Source organism: Carassius gibelio, chromosome B22 (genome assembly GCF_023724105.1).
Source record: "Carassius gibelio isolate Cgi1373 ecotype wild population from Czech Republic chromosome B22, carGib1.2-hapl.c, whole genome shotgun sequence".
Classification (NCBI taxonomy): Eukaryota; Metazoa; Chordata; class Actinopteri; order Cypriniformes; family Cyprinidae; genus Carassius; species Carassius gibelio.
In genome coordinates, this window is record NC_068417.1 from 15,407,224 (window position 1) to 15,424,363 (window position 17,140).

The 17,140-nt window shown below is 44.4% G+C and overlaps 1 protein-coding gene and 1 long non-coding RNA gene across 2 annotated transcripts in view; one reads left to right on the top strand and one right to left on the bottom strand.

Annotated features, from left to right (window-relative positions):
- Nucleotides 1-17,140, bottom strand: part of LOC127987225 (uncharacterized) — a 45,617-nt gene that overhangs the window by 12,175 nt on the left and 16,302 nt on the right. The window lies entirely within an intron of this gene.
- LOC127987257 (uncharacterized) overlaps nucleotides 13,857-17,140 on the top strand; it is a 5,167-nt gene continuing 1,883 nt past the window's right edge. The window contains exons 1-3 of the long non-coding RNA XR_008161135.1: nucleotides 13,857-15,179; nucleotides 16,400-16,892; nucleotides 17,010-17,071. This is a non-coding gene — a long non-coding RNA (uncharacterized LOC127987257). The remainder of the gene's footprint in view (nucleotides 15,180-16,399; nucleotides 16,893-17,009; nucleotides 17,072-17,140) is intronic.

A 17,140-nucleotide genomic window follows, 5' to 3' on the forward strand; every position in this document is an offset into this window, starting at 1 on the left:
AATAAAATAAAACTACCAATGGGAGTTGTTTCAGTTTGATAAAGCAGCGAAATGTATATAGTTTTATTGTTGTTAATGATGATAATATTTAACATATACCTTTAGATTTTAGAATAGGTATCATGACTAAAATATTTTAAAATGCTATTAAAATAATAAATTAATTAATTTAAATAATTTAATATAAATAATTTAAAAGCTTGTTAACCTTTTTCTACCATTTAGCATTAAACATTTTTAACGTTGTTTCATTAAAACAACTGACCTTATTTCAACCATATTTCAATGTTGAAAGTTGGTCATGTGCTGGAAGTTTTTCAACCGTTCATCTTTAAACGTTGAATCAACGTTGTTTCAACGTTGAAACCACAACTGACCTTATTTCAACCATATTTCAACATTGAAAGTTGGTCATGTGCTGGATGTTTTTCAACCATTCAGCTTTAAACGTTGAATCAACGTTGTTTCAACGTTGAAACCCCAACTGACCTTATTTCAACCATATTTCAACGTTGAAGGTCGGTCATGTGCCGGCTGGGCAGATTAACGAGGCTCGTGGTATATTAACTGTGTTACCGGTGTGGTAATATATAGCATGCCTCACAACGTAACTGAACAAGCTTATCAATAAACAATGTCTGAAGCATGTTCGCCAAATAGCACTAGTTTGTAAAAAATGAAATACTTTGCTTAGCTTCGTGAAGACGTCCAAAGATGAATTAAAGTTGAAATTGCCAGTTGTTTGTGGATGCTTTGATTTGTTGAATATATGGCTTCTTCCAGCGAGGAGCAGATCTCGTGTGTGATTCGGTCGTATAAGTACACACTGACGATGAATTGCGTGCGAAGAGTCTATATCAAGCTCACTTGTATCAATTCAGTCTGTTGCTTGACAAACAAACACGGCGAATTCGCTTAAGTTCGCGACTGAAATCTGGTGAGATACTCTGTGGGAATCCTGCCAAACCTGATTTGACGCTTCGTATGGAGATAGATTCGCCGTCTGATAGTTCCTGAGCGAGCAAAGGCTCTCGTGAGCAGTTTGAGCCTTGCGAGTCGTTGAGCATACCGAGCAGTAGTGGCACGTATATATATGTCCCGTGTCTAATAGGAGAGATGTGCTGATTGGAGCGATTTGACAGCTGACCGCATCAGCTGTTCACAGCCTTGCCTCCGTGGCCTGACTGAACTGACGCTGCGCTCGATTATGATGGGGCTAGATTATTTATATACAAATAATAAAATCTTAGGGTGCTTTTACACCTGCCTAAGTTCGGTTGAATCATACCAGAGTTTGTTCCCCCTTTGGTGAGGTTCGATTGGGCAGGTGAGAAAGTAGCAATCTCACTCGGGTGCGGACTAAAAGCGGACCAAACTATGCTTTTTGCTGAGAAGACGTCACTTTCTCGCCACGCACCGGACAGTCCAGTTTCTGCTAAAACTTGCCAGAGACGGTAAGTAACTTTGATTTAGCTAACGTTGCTGCTGAGTCATTCAACTTAATGTTTCCGTGTTTGTGTGTTGATACAAGGGGATGTTGGTGAGTAGTGGGAGGATGTTATCTTAATCTAGGTCGGCAGCCATTTTCACCTGCTATCTAACGTTACAAGTTTTTTTCACTTGGTGCGCTGTTTGTGAGAAGTCCAAGTGAAGCAGTTTGACGTTGATGGACATTAACATTGTCACCCGTTAAGGTACTTAGCTAGCTAAGTAAGTCACTTTTATCACTGGAGGGGCTTTTTATGAGTAACTTAGAGAAAGACGTTTTATTAAGTTCAACGGACATCACCTGTTTGATGGCTTAACGTTAGCTAGCCAAATTGCCTTTTTTTGCTTGACGCGCTGTTTGTTAACTTGGAAAACGTCCCCGGTTACTCACGTAACCTTAGTTCCCTGAGAGGAGGGAACGAGACATTACGTATGGGGAAATCAATTTCCTCGAAATTATGAAGTCTGATTGAATAACTCCTTTGCTTGCAAATAGCCAATGGCGCCCTCGCCCTCACCTGATTGGCTGACAGCCATCAATATAGGTGACGGTGGGCGCCAAAACCCTCAGAATCTTCCACTGAACGAGAGTAATGAGGCTGGAAGGTTTTTCCACACGGCAGGTTACGTAATGTCTCGTTCCCTCCTCTCAGGGAACTAAGGTTACGTGAGTAACCGGGGACGTTCCCTTATCGAGTCGGTCTCTCGACATTACGTATGGGGAACAATAAAACCCCCGCCGTGTGGGAAATACTGTCCAGCCCAGCTCGCATGGAGCCACAGAAGAGCATAAGCAATAGTTCTTACAGCGCGTTAGCTCCAGGTCGGGTACCGGACCTGGTTGAAACACCTCTTGGCACAGAGCCAAATCAGCTCTTATACCATCGCAATCCAGTGCACCCAGATAAGCAACACTGGTGTGATATGGGGAAAATGCAGCAATATGTTGGTGCTTGGGAATACACTGCCGGCTTATAATGCGGGCATAATAAAGGGAACACATTAGATAGTGAATGAATACCTCAACCGCAGCTATTACAACAATAACTGACGCTGACCTGGTAGAAACCACGGCTAGTGCACGCGCTAGGCAGGGCGTGCCCATAGCTTAGTCCAATGACTGCTCAACTCCCTCTTCCTGCACTGACAGTACATGTGATGCGAACGAGGGAATGTCCAGATTATAGAATCTCGCAAACCTGTTGCGAGACGACCAGCCCGCTGCGAAACAAATGTCCTGAATAGACATGCCTTTCGCCCAACACCATGACGACGCCAAACTCCTTGTGGAGTGGGCGTGCACCCCGATTGGGCAGGCGGTTCCCCGGGAAGCATAAGCTAGTCGCACAGCCTCCACTATCCAGTGTGATAGCCTCTGCTTCGACAGCGCGCTGCCCTTCTTGGCACCCGCGTAGCAGACGAAAAGCTGAGAAGCTCGATTGAGAAGTTCGAAACTGGCTAGTTCTGTTCACATATGCACGCAGGGCACGCACGGGGTACAAAGCGCACTTCTGAGACACTGAATTACTGTCCTCCTCGGGGCAAAATGCTTGAATTGTAACTATCTGAGCTCTGAACGGCGTTGAGAGCACTTTAGGCGAATAGCCGCATTTGGGTAAAAGTCTGACCATACAATCGTCCGGTCCAAACTGCATACACGCGCTGTTAACTGACAGGGCATGCAAGTCTCCCACTCGTTTCCCGCAAGCTAGCGCGAGCAGTAGTGCCGTCTTAAATGAGAGCACTTTAAGGTCGCTAAACTCGGCTGGTTCAAAAGGTGGGTTGGACAGCGCACTAAGCACTAATGACAGGTCCCAGACCGGCATCTGACGAAGGCGGGGTGGATTAAACCGCCTAGCTCCCAGAAGAAAGCTCGTTATCAGGGGGTGCCTCCCCACTGAATGGCCGTCTAGCAAGTCACAAAAAACGGCGATAGCGGCCACGTAGACTTTCACTGTAGATGGGGTACTGCCAGCATCCAGACGTTCCTGTAGGAAGGTCAGAATAATGGAGATATCGCAACTCCTGGGGTCCTCATTTTTGTCAACACACCAATTAGCAAATACTTTCCACTTCAGAGTGTATAAACTCCTCGTCGAAGGGGCTCTAGCCTCTGCTATTGTCTGCAGCACTCGCTGATATACTCCACGCTGATCTGCCACACATGCAGATCCCAAAGCTCTGGGTTGGGGTGCCATATGGTGCCCCTCGCCTGGGATAAGAGGTCCCTTCTCGGCGGGATCCGCCACGGGGGAAGCCGCGACATGTTCACCAGTTCCGGGAACCACGACTGGTTGGGCCATTTGGGTGCTACCAGGATCAACGCACATCTCTCCTCCCTGATCTTCTGCAGCACCAGCGGCATTAACTTGACTGGGGGAAAACCATACTTCTGTCCCTTTGGCCAGCTGCTCGACAGCGCGTCTCCCCCCAGGGGGGATGCTGTCACCGAGAAGTACAGAGGGCAGTGAGCGTTCTCTTGCGACGCAAAGAAGTCGATCTCCGCTTTGCCAAACAGATTCCAGATCATATTTATCGTTTGCGGATGGAGCCTCGATTCTCCATGTACAATGCCGTCCCTGGACAGCATGTCCGCGCCGCAATTCAAACTGCCCGGTACGTGCACTGCTTGAATCGACAGAAGTACCCTGTCCGTCCATAACAGCAACTGTCTCGCTAATCCCTGCAGGGATCGCAAACGCAAACCTCCCTGGCGATTGATGTACGCCACCATCGCCGTGTTGTCCGTTCTGATGAGAACATGACGGTGTTTCACAAACGGAAGGAAACTCTGCAGCGCTAGATGAACCGCTTCCATCTCCAAGCAGTTTATATGCCAGCGCGTCTGGTCCCCTGTCCACGTACCGAATGCTGGTCTGCCATAGCATAGGACTCCCGAGCCTGATAGTGAAGCATCCGTAGTGACCACTACACATCTGACCACTCTGCCCATAGCAGCACCCTGCTCGAATATGGTCGTGCCGAACCAAGGCGCCAGAGTCTCGAGACATGAACGCGTTATGATAAGGCGTTCCGTTCCCACTCTCCACGCCCGCGGCTTCACTCGGCTCTGTAACCAGTGTTGAAGCGGTCTCATGTGTAACAAGCCCAGTCTGCAGACGGAGGCTGCGGCCGCCATCAGACCGAGCAACCTCTGAAACGTTCTTAAGGGGATAGCTCTGCCTTGAACGAAGAGGGCTAGTGTATTTTGAATCGACTGGATTCTCGGCTCTGACAGCTTCGCGGTCATAGAGCGCGAGTCCAGTATCATACCCAGGAATGTGATATATTGGCGCGGCTGCAGTGTGCTCTTCTGAATGTTCACAGACAGCCCCAAACCTGTCAGATGGGCGAGGAGTCTGTGTTTGTGTTCCTCGAGAGCGCTTCTCAAACCGTGCGATGACTAACCAGTCGTCGAGATAGTTCAGTATGTGCATTCCACTGAGCTTCAGGGGAGCGAGCGCTGTATTCATGCATATTGTAAATACACGGGGAGCCAAAGCGAGCCCAAACGGCAACATTTTGAACTGGTACGCCACACCCTCGAATGCAAAACGCAGGAAGTGCCTGTGATGTGGGGCTATCTGGATGTGGAAGTAAGCATCCTTTAGATCCACTGCAATGAAGTAATTGTCGGGCTGAATGTGCGCGAGGATCTGCTTCACAGTTATCATCTTGAACGTGCATTTCGCGAGCGCTTTGTTCAGTAATCTCAGGTCTAAGATGGGGCGCATACCTCCGTCCTTTTTCGGAACTAGAAAATAACGGTTGTAGAAACCGGAATTTCTCCGTTCCACGGGCACTATCTCTACTGCTTGTTTGGCCAGGAGAGAGGATATTTCTGCTCGTAGCAGCGGGGCGCTCTGTTCTGACACTTCTGTCATAATCACACCGCCGAAGCGGGGTGGTCTGCGAGCGAACTGGAGCGTATAGCCGTGTTTTATTGTGTTGATCACCCAATAAGAAGCCATGGGGAGCGTCGCCCACGCACTGAGCTGACTCAATACAGAGGGTATTAATGCATGCTGCGGCGGGGCGTGCGCGCCAGCCACTGGGGAAGCATTGACCGCTATATGAATGGCAGGTGACTCGTTCGCGGCTTCTTGCACGGAAACAAACATAGTCACCTCCTCGGGTTTCCCCAAGCTTCCGCTTTGCGAAGCGTCTCTCGAAGGAGAGGCTTCGCTTATGTAGTGGGTAATAGTAGAGGGAGGAAGAAAGCTCTTTTGCTGAGGCATGTAATGCATGTTTATTGAAACACAGCGGTTTCATTCTCACAACATTTACATCTTTGACGAACTCTGGGCGGGAACACGCCCTTTTCGGCGCGGGTCCGACGAACATGTCCCGCGCTCTCTTCCCCCTGGCACGAGCATCAGGAATGCTGCTCTTTCTTGCCAGCCGGGCGCCCTTGGCTGCTAGAGGCCGGTTTAGGACCAAAACGGGGCTTCCTGGGCTGCCTCTGGCGGAATGGTGGCTCTGGCTCAAGACGATCTGCCGCGCTCGGGAACGCGCGCCTGGTATTTCCCGCCTGGCGCTGTGCCGAAGAAGATCTGGACCTCGCTGCAGGGGGGGCTTGAGACCGTTTCGGCAAAAGATGAGGCATCATCTTAGACTGCTTGACGGTCTCGGCGTATTTCTCTGACAGAGATTGGCTCGGGCTGAGTAAGGGGAGCGCCATGACCGGGTGAGTTCCTCGTGGACCTCAGAGAAAAAAGGCGCGGGTCTCTGCGGGGCTTCAGCCTTGGCGGCCCGCGCCGAGGAAAGAACCGTCCATCCATCTCTTAGACGGCAGCTCCTTTGGCGTCGTCCTCGTCATATCCAAACGAGACTATTTCCCGCGCTTCTAGTGGAGGGCGGTAACTGGCCTCAGAGTATGAGAGGGGATCTTCCACGTGAGGGTGGCGTGGGCGTTGGGCCGACGCCAGTACCTCGACAGAATCCGTCGACGGAGCTCTCTGCGGTCTCCCGGTTCGCGGCTCGACGGCGGCGGACGGGGGAGAGGCAGGAGATACAGGGCCATCGTTACGGGTAACGGCCAGCCTTGCACGAAGGATCTTGATAGGAAGCTCCTCACAGGCACGACATCCCGATCCTTCGAATGCCGCCTCTGCGCGAGCCTGACCCAGGCACAGCACACACTGCTCGTGTGCATCCGGGAAATCAATGGGCCCACCACACATGCGGCAAAGAGACATTTTAAGAGTAAAATCACCGGAACGCGAGAGGGGATAATTTTCCACAATTTTCCGCTCTGTATGCGTGAATCCACGGCGAAACCAGACTCAAGTGAAGAAAAAAGATTCTGAGGGTTTTGGCGCCCACCGTCACCTATATTGATGGCTGTCAGCCAATCAGGTGAGGGCGAGGGCGCCATTGGCTATTTGCAAGCAAAAGAGTTATTCAATCAGACTTCATAATTTCGAGGAAATGGATTTCCCCATACGTAATGTCAAGAGACCGACTCGATAAGGGAACTGTTGTTTTAACCAGTTAAACAGGACATTTTCCACCTGTCTTGGCGAGCGCCGCCCGGCTTTGAACTGCCTCTCTGCAGATTAAGAGGCGACGCGGGCGAAAACCACGCGCATTCATGGCAGCGGGGAAGGGAGCGCAACATTATTTACTTTTTTTTCTTACTGGAGGGGCTTTTGTGAGCAGTGTAAAGCTGTTGTTGTAACCAGTTCAACTGGACATTTTTCACCTGTAACTTTAGCATCTTGGTGACACAGCCCGATCCACGCTGAGCAAGGGACACGCACTCGGTGGGAAGAAGAGTCTTAGCTACCATATTGGATTGTTTTTTCCTAGTATTAACGTTAAATTTAAATGACATTGACCATTCATTGTATTATTGTCTTATGCATGACATATGTTTCGCATTAGTGATTATTTTACCTTCAAGCACTTAATAGAAAGTGAATAGCAACCGGATTATGACTGAGTATATTAGCAATAATGTTACACCCCTAATAATTACATTATATCTTTAATGTTAACTACTTTGAAAATACAGGTATATTGTTGCAGTAGACTACTGTAGCTTATAAAAGTTCCCTCGTCTCTTATTTTATTTGTTTTATTGTGTTGCAGGTCATAGGAAGAGATTCCTTTGAACCCAGTATCCTGATATTAGCAACAAACTGAATACCAACCTCTGAAAAATATGCTTTGGAAGTGTAAGTATTGCCCTCTTAACTCTGAAAAGAGAGCAGAGCTATTTAAACATTATAGTCTAAAACATGGAAGTTATGCAAGAACATAGCCTTTTCCTTGTTTATATCAGGTGTTTCAGTGTTTCTCACAGAATTAAATTATATTAGTGGTGGTGTTTGGGGATTAAGGCACAACAACCCAGACAGCAACTTAGTGTTGGCCCAGATCAGGCCCACATCTGGCCCAGGTGAAATCCATGCGGGCCAGATGTGGGCCGGATCTGGGCCGAAACTGCTTGCTGTCTGGGAAAAGGGTTAAGGGGGGGTGAAATGAGTTTTTTACACTGTTAAAGAGTTGGATTCCCATGCTAAACATGGACAAAGTTTCAAAAATTAAGTTGTACGTTTGAAGGAGTAGCGGGTGAGGAATGGGTTTGAGTGTACTCGCCTGGTCGTGTTTCGTGGGACCAGGGGAGGTCGCTCAAGAGTGAGTGGTCGAGAGGAGGTCCGGCATCACTCTCCAATATGGCCCCCCGTCGGCCCTGAGTTCGGAGGGGAGCCGCCGTCTCTCCATTGTGGACGGAGAGGGGAAAGGAGGTGCAAGTATGCCAAGCCAACGCCGCTGCACAAGATGGCCGCCAGTCCAGTGCCAATGCACAAGATGGCTGTCAGCTCAGTGCCAACGCCCAAGATGGCCGCTGAGACGTTTTTAAAATATTTCTCCATGCTGTCAAAGATCCTAGAGATTCCCAGGAGTGTTCACATCACGTCTGCTGATCCAGAGGCTGTTCACGTCACGTCTGCTGAGCCAGCGCCATGGCACAAGATGGCCGCCAGCCCGGAGCCACTGCAGAGGATGGCAGCTACAGTGGGCTTTCCTGAGTTGAGTCAGGTTCCCATTGACTCTCCAGAGTTTAGTCAGGTTCCAGTTGACCCTCCAGAGTTGAAACAGGTTCCCGTTGACCCTCCAGAGTTGAGTCAGGTTCCGGTTGACCCTCCAGAGTCGAGTCATATTCCTGTTGACCATCCAGAGTCGAGTCACGTTCCAGTTGATCCTCCAGAATCAAGTCAGATTCCTGTTATCCTTCCAGAGTCAGGTCAGGTGCCCATTAACTTTCCAGAGTTGAGTCAGGTTCCGGTTGACCTGGTGATCGTGGACCCTCCAGAGTCGAGTCAGGTGCTCATGGACCCTCCAGAGTCAGGGCTAGTTCTTGTTGACCTTCCAGAGTCGAGTCAGGTGCCTGTTGAATTTCCAGAGTTGAGTCAGGTTCTGGTTGACCCTCCTAAGTCGTGTCAGATGCTCGTGGACCCTCCAGAATCGAGTCAGGTGCTCGTGGACCCTCCAGAGTCAGGGTTAGTCACCATCGACCTTCCAGAGTCAGGGCTAGTCACCATCGACTTTCCAGAGTCAGGGTCAGTCACTTTTGACCTTCCAGAGTCAGGGCTAGTCACCATTGACCTTCCAGAGTCAGGACTAGTCACCATTGACCCTCCAGAGTCAGGGCTAGTTACCATGGACTTTCCAGAGTCAAGGCTAGTCACCGTTGACCTTTCAGAGTCAAGTCAAGTCTAGGGATGGGTATCGTTAAGGTTTTAACAGTATTACTACTCTTAACGATACTGCTTAACGGTCCGGTACTTTAACGGTTTTCTTATCTGTACTTTGGGTTGTGTGTGTGTTTTTTTTTAAGAACAAGTTGAGAACAGAATTAAGATTTCTTTATTTTTAGCCAAATAAATATTTACATTTACATACTGATTTTTCCTTATTTGGAATTTTAAAAACAAGTAGAAAATATATTGATTTCATTCTCATTTTTACCAAAAGAAATCGGTAAAAAATGCACGTTCATGAGAGTACGAAAACTCTTCGTATTAAGCGGGAGTTTTCATACTGTTATGCGTGTACTGCACTTGTTCTTGTTGTGTGTGTGTGTGTGTGTGACTGACAGACAGCCTCTGCGGTGCGCATGCGAGTTCTTGCAGATCTCACAGACAAACGTCTTAATAATATTGCAAATTAGAAATGTTTGGTTAGATAAAATGTGCACGATAACATTAAGCGTCACTCTTTATTATTTAGCAGGAGTTTACGTACAGTTAATGCATGTGCGTGTGCTGGTTGTGGTGTGTGTGTGTGTGACTGACAGACAGATTGTAACGCTCGAGAGTGCCTTGACTCTACGGATGGTACGCGCTAGAAACTTAATCTGCTTAATCTGGAGCGACTTCATGACCTGGGAGAAGACACGCGGTAAAATTTGTCCCTTGGTCAGTTTGAATGACTTTCGGTAGTCCCACAAAAGCAAAGAACTTTAATAGAGCCCTGGTCACAATTTTAGCAGTGATTTTTCTCAGAGGCACCACCTCCAGGAAACGAGTAGCAGTGCACATAATTGTTAATAGATACTGATATCCACTTTTCGACCGTGGAAGAGGACCGACACAGTCAATGATTACCCTCTCAAAAGGCTCACTCACGGCAGGTATGGGGTACAACGGTGCTGGAGGAATTATCTGGTTTGGTTTACCACTAACCTGGCAGACATGGCATGTTTTACAATACTGCCACACATCACGCTTCAGCCGAGGCCAAAAAAAAATGACACCTAAATGACCAGAAACACCATCATGTGCGAGACTCAGAATAGCACATCTATTTTCAGCAGGCAAAATGATTTGTTCAATTTCATTTCGCTCATTACTTTCCTGAGGTCTCCACATCCACATAAGCAAACCGTCTCTGATGAAATAGGCGGGGCTCAAACTGGCATGGTCTGAAACAGATTGAACTGCATTAAAACATGAAACAAGAGAGGGGTCTTTTTGGTGAGCAATAATAAGTTTCTCTAAAGACAACAAAACATCTGGTTCTTTTTTTTTTTTTTTTTTTTTTTCTGACCATTCGCCACAGGACTACCGCAGCATGGAGTGGAAGGAGGTTCGAATAGCCTCTCACACTCTGCGGGGTGAGCAACGAAACTGTCACTTAGGTCTACATCCTTAGGAGGTACTGAATCCCTCAACCTTCAAGTCTGCGACCTAGTGACGACACTAGTGGGAAAAACGTCAGGGAATTTTAGTGAGCACTCATCAGGGCACCCTTGTCTGAGTGGCACCGACACAACCTCTGGTGGGACATCACCCCAACTCAACACATTCCCACCGGCTGGGCCAAAACCCATCTTGATTCCTCGAACAAGAACACTACTACCAGTTGCAGTCTTTTCGGACACTAGCAACAAACCGCGAAGGAGGAAGGACTGCGCAGCACCCGAATCTCGCAAGATGCGCACTGCAACAGCTTCCACACCCAGCACAGATACGGTCCCATTCGTCAGAAAGGGTTCATACATGGACTGGGCTTTCTCTGATTTTAACCCTGTACGAAGGATAGGTGATACTTGCGTCGCAGAACTAATGAGACCCATTGGTTTCGTGGACTGTTTTTTTTTTTCTTTTTTAAAATTAAGCAATCTGCGATGATATGATTTCTAACTTTCTCAATGTTAGATAAAAATGTTTCTTATCTGTATATTGTAGATTATGTATAGGCCAAAGGGGTTTTCAGGGAAGTTGGACAATAATTAAGACTCTAAAGACTATGTTTAATGGGAATAAGGGATGATTTATGCAATATCTGTTCTGTATTTATAGTTAATGATGGCACATTCACAAATTGAGTTTGTAGTAAACAGAACATGAACACGAGTAGTGCAGCTGATGAAACTGAACTGCAGCATGTGCAGGTTGATTGATTCTGGAGCGATTCTCGTTCTGGAGTCATCAGTACACTGAACCGAAAACTGTTTCTTTCGGGCGCGTCCGATTCGAGAACCGAGGAGATACTGTACTGCACATGTGTGATTCAGCATAAAGCCGACTGATTCACAGCGCGTCTGAACCGAACTGATTCTTTTGGTGATAGATTCTGAACTGATTCTGTGCTAATGTTATGAGCGCGGGTAAACCAAGGGCTTGGATGAAGGGCAATCTGGCGAAACGTAAGTTCATTTAATAACAAATACATCGCAATGGATTATGTATAGTAAGTGGATCATGGTTTCTGCACTGATGACACCTAATTTATTTACTTTATATCTTCAAGACTTAAATCCTTGTATGCACATTATTTCTGTTTCTGTATTTGGGGTGCAAAACTTAATTGTAAACTTTTCATGATTATGAGGTTTTTAACTGACTAAAGTTATGATTACTGACTTTATATATTTGAATGTTTGATAGACTTGACGCCATTACATCATTACCAATGACATCATCACGTCAAGCCTAAAAGAACCGGTGAACCGTTTTTTTTCAACCGGTTTATCGAATTGATATCCAATCCGAGGTGCGCGGATTCGCTGAGACAAGGTAAGAAGCAAATCTCCAAAACCGCTTTTCAGTGCAAATGCAAGTAAACAAACAAACATAATTTCTTGCTGAAATAAGTACAAATTGACCTTAGGCAGTCAAGATAAGATACATCTCTGCTTTTGTGATTTTCTTGGTGCGATCTAACGAATAACTTACTTCTAGGACTCCATTCAAATCCGTTATCATTCTCTTCAGTTACTGTGTGTGTGTGTTTGTCTGTGTCCATTAGGTTTTAGATCCATGTAATAGAGTAGCCCAATAAATTCTTGTTTCATTAATAAAGAAGTATTGTCTTGTGTTGTGTATTTTAAGATTAAACTTTGCCCACAACTGAGCTACCTAGCTTGTAACGTATGAATAATAAGTATTGACCTGAGCAGCTGTTGAATACATAGTATTATAGAATAATTATGTTATAGGGAATATGCTCACTGCCGAGACAAGGCTGTGTTGTTGCAGAGTGCCGGACGAGTAGACAATTATTATTTTTTAAACCAGCGCAGCACGTAAAAAAAAGCTGTAACATTACAAACCAGGCTCCTACAGTTCTGCAGCTCAAGACGCAGTAGTCCATCAAAAAATTTTCCAAAAAGTTGGGACAGGTAGCAATAGAGGCCAGGAAAGTTAAACATACATATAAAAAACAGCTGGAGGACCAATTTGCAACTTATTAGGTCAATTGGCAACATGATTGGGTATAAAGAGCCTCTCAGAGTGGACGTGTCTCTCAGAAGTCAAGATGGGCAGAGGATCACCAATTCCCCCAATGCTGCGGTGAAAAATAGTGGAGCAATATCAAAAAGGAGTTTCTGAGAGAAAAATTGCAAAGAGTTTGAAGTTATCATCATCTACAGTGCATAATATCATCCAAAGATTCTGAGAATCTGGAACAATCTCTGTGAGTAAGGGTCAAGGCCGGAAAACCATACTGGATGCCCGTTATCTTTGGGCATCTTTATCAAAGTGGGAAACTGTTCTGTGGTCAGAGGAATCAAAATTTGAAGTTCTTTTTGGAAAACTGGGATGCCTTGTCATCCGGACTAGAGAGGACAAGGACAACCCAAGTTGTTATCAGCGCTCCGTTCAAAAGTCTGCATCTCTGATGGTATGGGGTTGCATGAGTGCATGTGGCATGGACAGCTTACACATCTGGAAAAGCACCATAAATGCTGAAAGGTATATCCAAGTTCTAGAACAACATATGCTCCCATCCAGACATCATCTCTTTCAGGGAAGACCTTGCATTTTCCAACATGACAATGGCAGACCAAATACTGCATCAACTACAATATTATGGCTGCATAGAAGAAGGATCCAGGTACTGAAATGGCCACTCTACAGTCATTTACATTTATTCATTTAGCTGACGCTTTTATCCAAAGCGACTTACAATTGCTATATATGTCAGAGGTTGCACGCCTCTGGAGCAACTAGGGGTTAAGTGTCTTGCTCAGGGACACATTGGTGTCTCACAGTGGATTCGAGCCCGGGTCTCTCCCACCAATGGCATGCGCCTTATCCACTGCACCATCACCACCCCGTATCTAAGTCCAAGTCCAGATCTTTCACCCAAAACATTTGGTGCATCATAAAGTGGAAAAAGTGACAAAGAAGACCTAAGACAGTTGAGCTACTAGAAGCCTGTATTAGACAACAATGGGACAACATTTCTATTCCTAAACTTGAGCAACTTGTCTCCTCCGTCCCCAGATGTTTGCAGACTGTTATAAAAAGGCGATTTGCAGACTGAAAGAGGCGATGCCACACAGTGGTATACATGGCCTTGTCCCAACTTTTTTGAGATGTGTAGATGTCATGAAATTTAAAATCAACATATTTTTCCCTTAAAATGATATATTTTCTCCGTTTAAACTTTTGATATGTAATCTATGTTGCATAAAATATTGAAATTTGAATCTTCCACATTGCATTCTGTTTTTATTCACAATTTGTACAGTGTCCCAACTTTTTTGGGATCAGGTTTGTAAAAACACCTCTGACCTGTGAATCAACTGGTTTCATACAACAGTTTTGAAGGATTGATAAAGTGATTTAGTTGTAAAGCAGTTTTATCTAGATAGGAAGGACTGAGGTTCATAACTGAATGACTGGAAGAAGCCCTTCACCTTCAAACTGAACACAAACATGAACCAAATAGCCATTCTCAGCTATAAAACTATGTGTCCAGAGAGAGATCAAATCATGTTTCTGTAGAAATCAGACCACAGCAGGTTTCAGTTTGACTCTGATGATGATCTGCTCATGTCACACACCGCAGTTTATTTGCATTATTTGGGTCAAACCCTGTTGTGGGAGGATTCATAAAGCAGATGAACAGCTCAAGTATTTTCAGCAGATGGTTTTATTACATCAGTCCCTGAATTACTGAAGAAAATGTTTCACAGGATTGTCTTGTTCTGCTTGTGCTGGTGTCATCTGATTGGTAAGTTACAAAATGTATTATTAAATGTATAATTTAGTTTAGTTTCAGGGTAATCTACCTGATAGTTAGAGGCTTTGTATTTGGCTTTTCTACCTAGATTAAAACGGCTAATATATTGAGGCCTACTCTAGATTCAGGTCTCTTTTCAGGTCTGCCTCTCAATGAGCATTATTTAAAGTGAAACTACTGGAAATACCAATTTCACTCGACTGCAAAATAAATGTGAAGTTACAGACACCATCAAGACTGAAATATTAGTTTACACGACAATCTTTCATTTGTTGTCAATGCGTTTTCTTTTGCTTGTCTGTTGCCGTTTGAGATGTTCCTCAGTTCACATTCACTTCAGGCTTTGTAAAGCAACAAAAGTGTGAAATCTGTTCCATTTTGTTCATTAGGTGTGTTTGGTGAATCAGTGTCAGTGATGGAGGGAGATTCTGTCACTCTAAACACTGATCTTACTGAAATACATGAAGACGATAACGTTCTGTGGAAATTTGGATCTGAAAAGTCTCTCATAGCTGAAATCAGTATAGAGGACCAAATCTTCTCCACATATGATGGTCCTGATGAGAGATTCAGAGACAGACTGAATCTGGACAGACAGACTGGATCTCTGACCATCACAAACATCACAACTCAACACGCTGGACTCTATGAATTACGGAGAAGTGGAGATAAATTGTCATCAAAAACATTCAGTGTTTCTGTCTATAGTGAGTATTCTCGTTTTATTAAAGGAATATTTTGGGTTCAAAACTATTTATGTTTATTTAACAGCATGTGTGGCATAAGGTTGATCACAAAAATTATTGAGACATCCCTTGTTGACCCACAATGGCAGTGAACAGTTAACTTTTTAGAGATTAAGAAGCATACATTGTAAACCTTGTTAAGATGTGATGCAAGGAATGCTGTTTCCAGATCTAAGACACTCATTTCACTTGAAAATTCAATATCTCAACAGACTTAAGAATTGTGTAATTAATTACTCACCCTCATGTTGTTCCAAATCCATAAGACCTCTGTTCATTATTGGAACACAAATTAAGATTTTTTTTTATGCATTCTGAGAGCCTCTCTGACCCTCCCATAGACAGCAATGGTCATTACACGATCAACATCCATAAAGACAGCAAGGAGATTGATTAAATAATCCATGTCACATCAAGGGTTAGTAATATAATAAAGCTATGAGAATTATTTTTGTGTGCAAAAAAAAAAAAATTCCTTTATTCATCATTCGTCTACTTCGGGTCACCCTTTAGCGCCTTTTTGGAGAAAATCAACTTCACGCCTTTGCGTTAACTCTATGTTGTTCTGTGTCAGCTGCGCCATGTGGATATGGTTTTCCTACGTTGTTTGTGCTTTGATTTGAATTAAAAAAAATGTATCCCTTGTGGTGAGGCTGACACAGAACAGCATACAATGTTTGCATGAACAGTTGCGCCGTTATGTATTTAACATAATTTACTAGAGTCAATAATCTCACAGTAAATCAGAGTACATTCAAATGTACCGTAACCATCTACAATCAGTCAGATAAATATGTATTGTTCCAACTACGTAGTTTAGAGATTTCATATAAAATCTATACAAGGCATAAAATTCTCAAAGATAAATCAAAGAGTAAAAAAAAACTGACTTTAGAAAACTACACAGTATGGCATGTATGGACACACTTTATACTATAGGCTCATAGGCTTACATAAGGACACATTATAAGTGTACATTACTCATTCTTGCTTTTCTGCTGAAAATAAATGTGGTTTGAATGAACATTAGACCTCAGATGCTTTAAACTGAACTGAACGTTTAATCATTCTATAGTGTGATATCCCACAAACACTCACTGACTGACTGTCAAAATAATAAAATATATAACCAAAAATATTGTTTTTCACGTTTATTTTGTCTATTCTCTAACATTTTACAGCTTGTCTGCCCACTCCTAACATTAGAAGGGATTTTTCACAAAATCTTTCTTCATCATCGTCTTCATCACAGCAGAATTGTTCATTGTTGTGTTCAGTGGTGAATGTGGGTCATGTGACTCTCTCCTGGTACAAAGGAAACAGTTTATTGTCCAGCATCAGTGTGTCTGATCTCAGCATCAGTCTCTCTCTACCTCTGGAGGTGGAATATCAGGAGAAAAACAGCTACAGCTGTGTGATCAACAATCCCATCACAAACCAGACCACACATCTGGACATTACTGAACTCTGTCAAGGCATGTCAGCAGTGATGTTAATTATTATTGTCTTGTTATGTATTCAGTGTTGTTTGACATCAGACTGACAGAATAATTTTGTTCATTACAGATCAAGGTCTACCTTTATTGTACATAGTGTTGATTGCTGCTGCTGGATCTTTGTTGATTGTAGCTGCAGTCGTGATGTGCTGCATCTGCAGGAAATGTAGAAAAACAGGTCAGGAATTCAATTATTAACTAAAAATAGTAACTTAATTTGATTCAGATATACAGATCACTATACAAGTATACAAGCTTTGTTGTTTTAACACATTTATGGTCAATGCTAATGCAGCTGGCACCTGTAATGAAGGCAGAACTGATTCAGTGTTCTGTAAACCAACAACACGAAAAAAGGTAAGAACATTTAGAAGATTATTGCAGTGTGATTCAAAGAAAATATGTTGATTTTAAATTTCATGACAT